This window comes from Dioscorea cayenensis, chromosome 9, assembly GCF_009730915.1.
Source record: "Dioscorea cayenensis subsp. rotundata cultivar TDr96_F1 chromosome 9, TDr96_F1_v2_PseudoChromosome.rev07_lg8_w22 25.fasta, whole genome shotgun sequence".
Lineage (NCBI taxonomy): Eukaryota > Viridiplantae > Streptophyta > Magnoliopsida > Dioscoreales > Dioscoreaceae > Dioscorea > Dioscorea cayenensis.
Genome location: NC_052479.1, coordinates 7910889 through 7918869, shown reverse-complemented (window position 1 = coordinate 7918869; position 7981 = coordinate 7910889). Strand labels below are relative to the sequence as shown.

The 7981-nt window shown below is 33.5% G+C and overlaps 1 long non-coding RNA gene across 2 annotated transcripts; it reads right to left on the bottom strand.

Moving 5' to 3' along the window:
* Window positions 1–7078: 7078 nt before the first annotated feature.
* LOC120268394 lies at window positions 7079–7633 on the bottom strand. Of its 2 annotated transcripts, none has more exons than XR_005538933.1 (3): window positions 7617–7633; window positions 7429–7530; window positions 7079–7110 (listed from the first exon to the last, which is right to left on the bottom strand). It is a non-coding gene; the product is annotated as an uncharacterized LOC120268394 (long non-coding RNA). The 2 variants fall into 2 exon arrangements; XR_005538934.1 differs by having other exon boundaries at window positions 7452–7530.
* Between the last annotated feature and the right edge of the window lie 348 nt (window positions 7634–7981).

Here is a 7981-nt window from a genome sequence, read left to right as displayed (position 1 = left end):
TCCTGTCTCCAGGCCAACGATACTAGTCCCCTATAAGGTCCCGGTGGAGAAATCGCTCAATCTCAACACCTCACACCACATATGACCGGAATAGACTCTAGGGATTCTAAAGGGTGTATCTGATTCCTAAGAATAGACCTAACCCTACCTCTAAGTGAAAGGTCCCTAACCCCCTACAAGGTCCCGCTCGGAGAAATCTCTCAATCTCACTCCTCACACCAAATATGGTTGCATAAATCCTAGGGAATACGGAGATAGAATACACCAATCGGAGGGGAAAGGGGACGCTCCACTATCTCATGACTCACCCTCTCAACCCTCTTCAATCTTGGGGTTCTAACCCTAATGGAGACCTCTCTCTCACAAAGGCAACAAATCATGCAAACCAAACAACCATAAGATCAATAAGGCAAGAAAGCATTAATCAAACAAAATTGAAACTTAGCCAAACTCGGAATAAATAGAAATACAAAGCAAATCCACACAAGATTAGAATCCTAGGGTTCACTAGCCCAAATACACTCTAGGGGTTTAGCTCTCCATGGAGCAATATACAAAACAAACCATCAATGAATGAAAGTATATAAAATCCATAGAAATAAACACCAACCCTATATATGAACTGATGGCCTTGATGCAGAGTTTCGACGTCTTGATGGAATCCACTCCGAAACTAGGTCTGCCGGTGGCTTCCTTTGTTTTATGACGAAGGAAGAATCGACTAAAGTTAGTGAAGAAGCACCACCTAAGCCGCAAAGACCTATCTAAACTGTAGTCGTCTCACCCCTTAAGAGCCGCACAAAAAATGTCAAAGAATAGGGCAAGAGGGCCATTTATAAGCACAAACTATGTCTGTCACATGCCTCCATGAGCCCGATATCAGATTTCACGCGCTCACGTGAACTGCAGAAATTCCCACGCGACCGCGTGGAATTTTCACGTGATCACATGAACAGTGTTTTTGATATAGTACTGCTACAGTGAATTGCTACAGTGTTTTCCTCCAGTCTTCTTCATCAACCACTACAAGAAAAATCATAAATCGGCACGGTAAAATTGGCACAAAAATTGGCACCAAAAATTAACCGTGCCTATAGCACTAGTCACAAATACATTTTGGCACTATTTTTTTAATACCGTGCCGAACTTTGTCATTGTTTTCTTCACGGTTTTTTACTATTGTGCCAACCATTGCCATCAATGTTTGGCACGAACTTTGATTCTACATTTGGCACTATTTTGGCACATTTTTATTAGTTCAATATTTGTCACGATTTTTAGCACGATTTTATGTACTATACTTTTTTTCACGGTATTTGGCACAGTTTTTTAATAAAACTTATTTGTTATAGCTTTCGGCATGCTTTTGTTTAATCTATGAAAAAAATAATTTATATGAAATTAATTTAATTTAATTTTTTTTTAATTGCACTAGTTAAAAATTTTGAATTACCAAACAACAATCATCTTATTGAATTAACAATACATATAGATGCCCTATATATACATTGGAAATCATGTAGTATAACTATACAAACACTTGTATCAAAACAACATTAAAACTCCATTCCACATGCAACATTAAAATTTAGTATTGCAGCCTTGTTGCTGGGGAACAAACAAGATCCAGGCTGATAACATTTGTAGAACAAAAATTTTAATTAGTTTATTTCGATCGCCGAAAACAGGGTCTCTTCCCCAGAAATTCATATAATGAACATTAAGAGTGGCACTCTAGGTAGATGATTTCACGGTCATGGATTTGATGATGTCGATGAACTCCAGCTGCGAGGAATACAAAGAAAACAAAAATGAGACAAGTGAAAGTTAGACAAACTAATCTTGACAATTAAAGATGTTGGAATACACCTGATAAATTTCATGGAGGGTATTCACAATTAAAGATGTTGGAATGCACCTAATGAATTTCATGGAGGGCTTATTTCTAAAGATACTAGACATGGCCAAAACAAGCATTGTTTGATGCCTTCCTACAAATTCTTTCAGGATGTCCATCATAATGATAAAATTACCAGTTGACAGTCTCTAATGGTGATCTAATTAGGATTATATATTAAATAGAGGATGAATCAAGAGAAGGAGAGAACATAAGTATAAGAATATCATGCATGCATGCATGCATGGATTTGTAAGATAATGGTTAAGAAATATTCTCATACTCCGTCCATAGTTCCTTTATCTCCTCAGCTGTAGTTTGCAAAGTGAAAATTATATCAAATAGTTGACATGAAATATATTGGATCAAGAATAATTATTATAAATAAAAGAACAATATTTACCTCTCAAACCATCACCAAGAACCTCCACATTTCATTCAAAGCAGCTTTCTCAAGCCTACTCTTTTCCTCTTTAGGAACACCATCAAAAGGTGTAATATCACCGACAATAGCTAGTGAACAAATTTCACTTTGAAACATAAAACATGTAAAATTCAAGCAAAATAACAAGGAAAGAGATGCAAACAATAACTTATAAAGTAGTCAGCTTATCAATAAGGGAAGTTAGGTGAATGATCCTATCACTAGAGAATTAGAAGTATGTTTCTGGAAAATTAGAAGTTAATATTTTTCCAGTAATGAGCTCACCAATGAAAATGAAGTAGAAGCTCATCACTTGAAAATTTATGCTGACCAGAATTTAAACTTGTATTGATTACCTTTTGCAATATTATGCACAATTGCCATCTTGATGCACCTATTTTAGCCATGAGATAAGGAATAATCAGCAAGCAGCAAATTGCTTAGCAAGATGAAAAGAGACATTTACAGAATGGACAATTCATAGGCACAGATAAGTACAGATAGAACATATAATAAGAACAAATGAGGTTAATACAAATATAATAGAATATGACTTGATCACTAAGGAAAAAAGAAGCTAGTAGATCATTACTCACATATGTCCCTTTGTTTGTAAACAACATTTGAAATAGTAATGATTAGTATGAAAATTATGGTTAAGAATAGAACTCAAGAACCTAATTACTCCATAAATTTCTAATGAAATTGATTGATTCAATGAAACATTATAGTCCATACACAGAGATGCAGATCCAAATATGTGATCTTGTGCCACTGTATATTGTTTTTGAAATTTTGATCATTCCAACATTTTTGTGAGAGGCAAATAATGACAATTCATTAACAAACAAATCACAGAATCACCAAAGCATATTCATCTATGAAAATCTTTGAACATCAACACAAGATTCTTCAATCAACCTTGTTCAAAATCATGTAATTTGTTTGAAAAGATTCTTGTCAATTTTGCTCTCTTCATACTATTCATCCCTCATCTATCAAGAAAACCTCCTTTACAGTAGGTCTTTTTATGTTCAGGTTAATTCCACATAGCATGAGACTTTCTATCCCTGTATAGCTTGCATTCAGATTCAAAATATTGGATATTAAGTCACAGCATAAGAATAACTTTGTGGGCCAAACTTACAAATGAGATATTTTCCATCCTTTCGACACATTTCAGCCTCCTTGGTGCGTGTAATTATTCTATTCATCATTAATAGATTTTTTTTTCATTCAATTACTGCTCTCCTAAAGCGACAAATTGTGCTTGCTTAAAGCAACATCAATAGGTTGAGCAAACCATGGACATCAACTTACATAATATAGTTGTTTCACAACAAAATGATGATATTCCTAAAAGTGTTTCTTCATATACAATGATATATATATATATATCATTTTTTTCTCCAATCATAGAGAAATTACATGGATACCAAATATGTTCACCAGTTCTACCTAAAAGTTTCAAGAAAGGGTTAGTGCCTGTAAAACAAAAAACTACAAAACAATCTTGTTGGACCATGATTATAGCATACAATGGTGCCCGTGGTTAATCCATTTTTATCACACCAAAAAAAAAATTGTAAGTGGCAACCAAATTTATTGGTCAGCGCACCAACCTTGCACTGTGTAAAGGATTTCGGCAGCTTCCATTAATGGTCTGACTTAGTTTTGGAATATTTTTGGTGCCATCTTCTTCCCACCAAATGAGTTTACAATTATAAAAACCTCTTTGGTCTACCTATTTTAAGAATTCAAATGAACTCATTATAGTTTTAAAAGACAATAGAAAAAAATTTACGATATCATTTTAGCAAAACATTAATATTTATCAACTCTGTATGAACGAAATTCAAAAGTCTAAGCCTAATAAATTAGAAATTTTAAATAAATAAAATATGGAAAAAGAAACTAAACTCAAAAGGAGATATAATTTAGCAAGGAGAAAGTTACAAGAAAAATCTTCTTGGAAGTAATTCTTAATTATCATGCTTGGGACAAAAATGAGGTCTTGCAATTAAACAAAGGCTAAATACTTGGCATGGTGGCACATAATCAAATCTCACCAACCATGGACAACTATTTAACTTTGTTAGGCATTGAAAATGAAACCCTTTATTTTATTTATTATTTTATCATTTTATTTTATTCTATGGCTTATTCATCCTATAATCTCTAGCATTTCCTATCAGCAAATTATTACACACAGGCTACTAGGGAAACAACAACAAAAATAAAACATTAAAATAGAAGAAAAAACTGAAAGAGAAGGGTAGTATTTTCATATAAATTTTAAATTCACTTAAAAGAAAGAAAATGGTTTTAATATAACAAACTGAAATCATGATGGTAATTTAAGTAGATCAGAAGTCAATACGAAAAAGACAAGGGAAAAGGGAACAATATCTAAACCAACCTCTCCCTATTAATACCAGGAATGTCATCAACGATCAATGCCATGCTATACATGTGATCAACAATAGATTCAGGACCTTTTATTTCATGATTGACCTATCCCTTTCTTTTTGTTGCCTGTATAAGGACGCAATTGCAATGAAAAGTTCAAAGAATGTCAAAATATCACAAATACATAATGCAACAAAATTGATGAAGAAAATAGTAGATATTTCACAAAGGTTAACATGGTACATATGGCAAAATAACAGAAACTACATTCTTCACAAACACAGACATAACTGGATATCCCCCTTGTGAAACATCATAACAACCAAAAGTAAGCAAAGGAAATGAATGTAGAATGAAATAATGCTGCAAAATACAGTAACACAAATTTCCCTATAAGCCAAATTAATAACCTGTGGTCATTAAATGAACCAACTCATAAGCCTTCTGATAGAGGTAGAATACTAAGTATGACAAAATAATAAATTTATAAGACTCTAGACAAAGATTATGTACTAGTCTTCATCTAAAGCAATTGAATTGAAATCGGAACAAAAGAGAAACTATAAGTAGCAGGAACCAAATTATTTCAAAGTGCCATAGGAACCAAAAAAAAAAAAGTAGTAACATGATTTGAGGATGGTTTTAGACAATTACTATAATTAACACATCAGGTTAGCTTAGCAGATACCTGGGTAAGAGGCACGACTCTCACTCTGCTCATAAATATGAACAGCTATATCAATACCATGATGCTATATATATATATATATATAATATAATACCTGTAAACAAGAGAGTGATTGTAGTATGGAGCTGGTTGATGAGTTATAGGTAACAAGAACTGTCTCATTGCTGTAATTACAAGAGTGATGGTAAGGTTAAAAAACACACTAAAGATGTGAAGTGTATTTAAGTATATATAGTACCATAACGAGGAGCGGGTGGCCGGGGCGGTGGTTATCAGTAAATGGAATTTTATTCACATTTGCTTTATTTAAGCATAAATAAATGGTTTAAGCTGCTCAACAAGCACTATAAACCAAAAGAAGTGATACACAAAAGGGATGATAGAAATGGTAAAACCAAAGAATATCAACAGATAAAAATCCCAGATAATTATCACAAAATTGGGTTTTTAACAACATCAAACACAAAGCTCCCAAATAAATACCTGAAAAAACACAATGTTATCAATAAAACTAACAAAGAAAAATTCATCTTTGAGAACAATGACATGAAGTAAAAAATTGAAACCTTTTTACACCATATACTTGATGGTGATAATTGAGATATCCCCTTGAACCGACGACCAAGACAGCCCATTTCGTCCCAGCTTTGCCTTCACCGCTGCAGTCTGTGGAATCACCCCATAAATGAATTTATCACTACTACTATCTACTTTATACCTCCATCATGAATAACAACAAAACTCATACAAAGATCATTAACATATGAAACAGTTATTAAATCCAAATATCAGTTTATGCACCAACACTCTTCAACACAAGTGATTTAATGTTCTTTGATAATAAAAAATTTAAAAATACATATAAAGAATGGAATGAATTTCAGTATTGGTAATAAGAGAACATACCATGCCCTTATAGTTATGTGCACGAAGGAAAGTTTTTGCAATCTGGAAAAAAGAAAATCACACTGAATGACAATTCATGACCTTTACCTTCAACAAAAAAAATTTGAAAACATTAGAATGAATTGTTGCTAAATAAATTGAAGTGAACTATGGCTTGAATTGTTGCTTCATATTCTTTATCAGCCAATTGAAGAGAAACTAACTTCTACACCAACAACATCAAGAAGACAAAACTCAAAGTAAGCTTTAACATATATCCTCTTCATCATTCGGGCCATCAAGAGTGTTGTCGGCAACGAGTGTGGTGCGAGGCCTTTTCCTCGTTGGAGAGTGCTCATCAACATGTGATTGCGCCTCCACTGTTGGTGCTCTAGGGATAGATCACGTGAGAGTAGCAACATGCATATTGGAGAGGTCAATGGCCTTCAACCTAAGTGCTGCAAGCAATGACATTTCAAATGACTCACGACGAGCCCACTCAATCCGCATCGCATCATGTTTGGCTCGCATCGTATCATGCTCGGCAAGCATTGCATTGTGCTTAGCTTGGGGTTTAGCAAGCTCTGCCTGCAACTCCTTAATTTGGTCATATAGTTGCCCACTTGATTGAGAAGGCCCCGAATGTGGCTTGTAATTGATTGAAGACATTTGCCTACTTATATTACCCTTTCCCAACACTCTATTATGACTTCCGACAGCAATGAGGTCCCACAATTCATTTTGGTTGATAGAATTTTCATCTTACCCTTGATCATGCTTATCTGCAAGGGCTTTATCAAATTGTTCCTGCATCCATAAAAAATTAGATCCAATTAATAAAAAAATATTATATAAATGTCTGAAGTAACCTATGAAAGTAATATGTCTATATATATAACAAATCAAATAAATTGAAGCAAATAAAAAAATAATCTTATATTGTGAGAGATTGCAATGTTTAAAAATATATATATATGGATATAGCCTTCGCAAAAAAAAAAACCCTTGATTGAATAATCAATGTAATTGCTTGCAAATAAATTGATGAAACTATTATTAAAAAGCCAATAATTTAACAAATTGATGCAAAAAATTAACTTCTTGAGGAAATTATAGTATACATACAACAATTTGTGTAGCACGCTCACCCTCGAGAGTGCCATACTTCTTCCCATGAGTGCGGATGAAACATTCTTTTGGTGTCGGTTCCCTACCCAATTCTTCAATCTGAAAAAATAGCATAATAAAAAATTTAAAGAGTTAACTAAATCATAAATAATAATAATAATAATTACATAGAATATGGACATTACAAGCCTGAGGCGATGTACAGCAGTGCTGACAGATCCACCACAATAGATTACAATCGAAGAAGTTCCATTTACTACCCTATTCTTTTTGTTTTTCTCACTTATTTTCTTGAACTCTTCCAACCCCCAATATTTTTGCAAACTCTCCCAAACCGAAGGGGTCATCCACTCAAGTGGAGCCTTTTAAAGTGTACGAGCAAGGTACAAATGTTTTTTTCAACCACTCACTCGCCTCATGGTTGAGATGACATAATATCATAGACTCATGCTGCGACTCCCATGTGTAAATACCCTAAAGAAAGAAAGATTAACTACGTTAATATTCTTTTAATAGTAAAACAATATATTTAATTAAATGATATTAATAC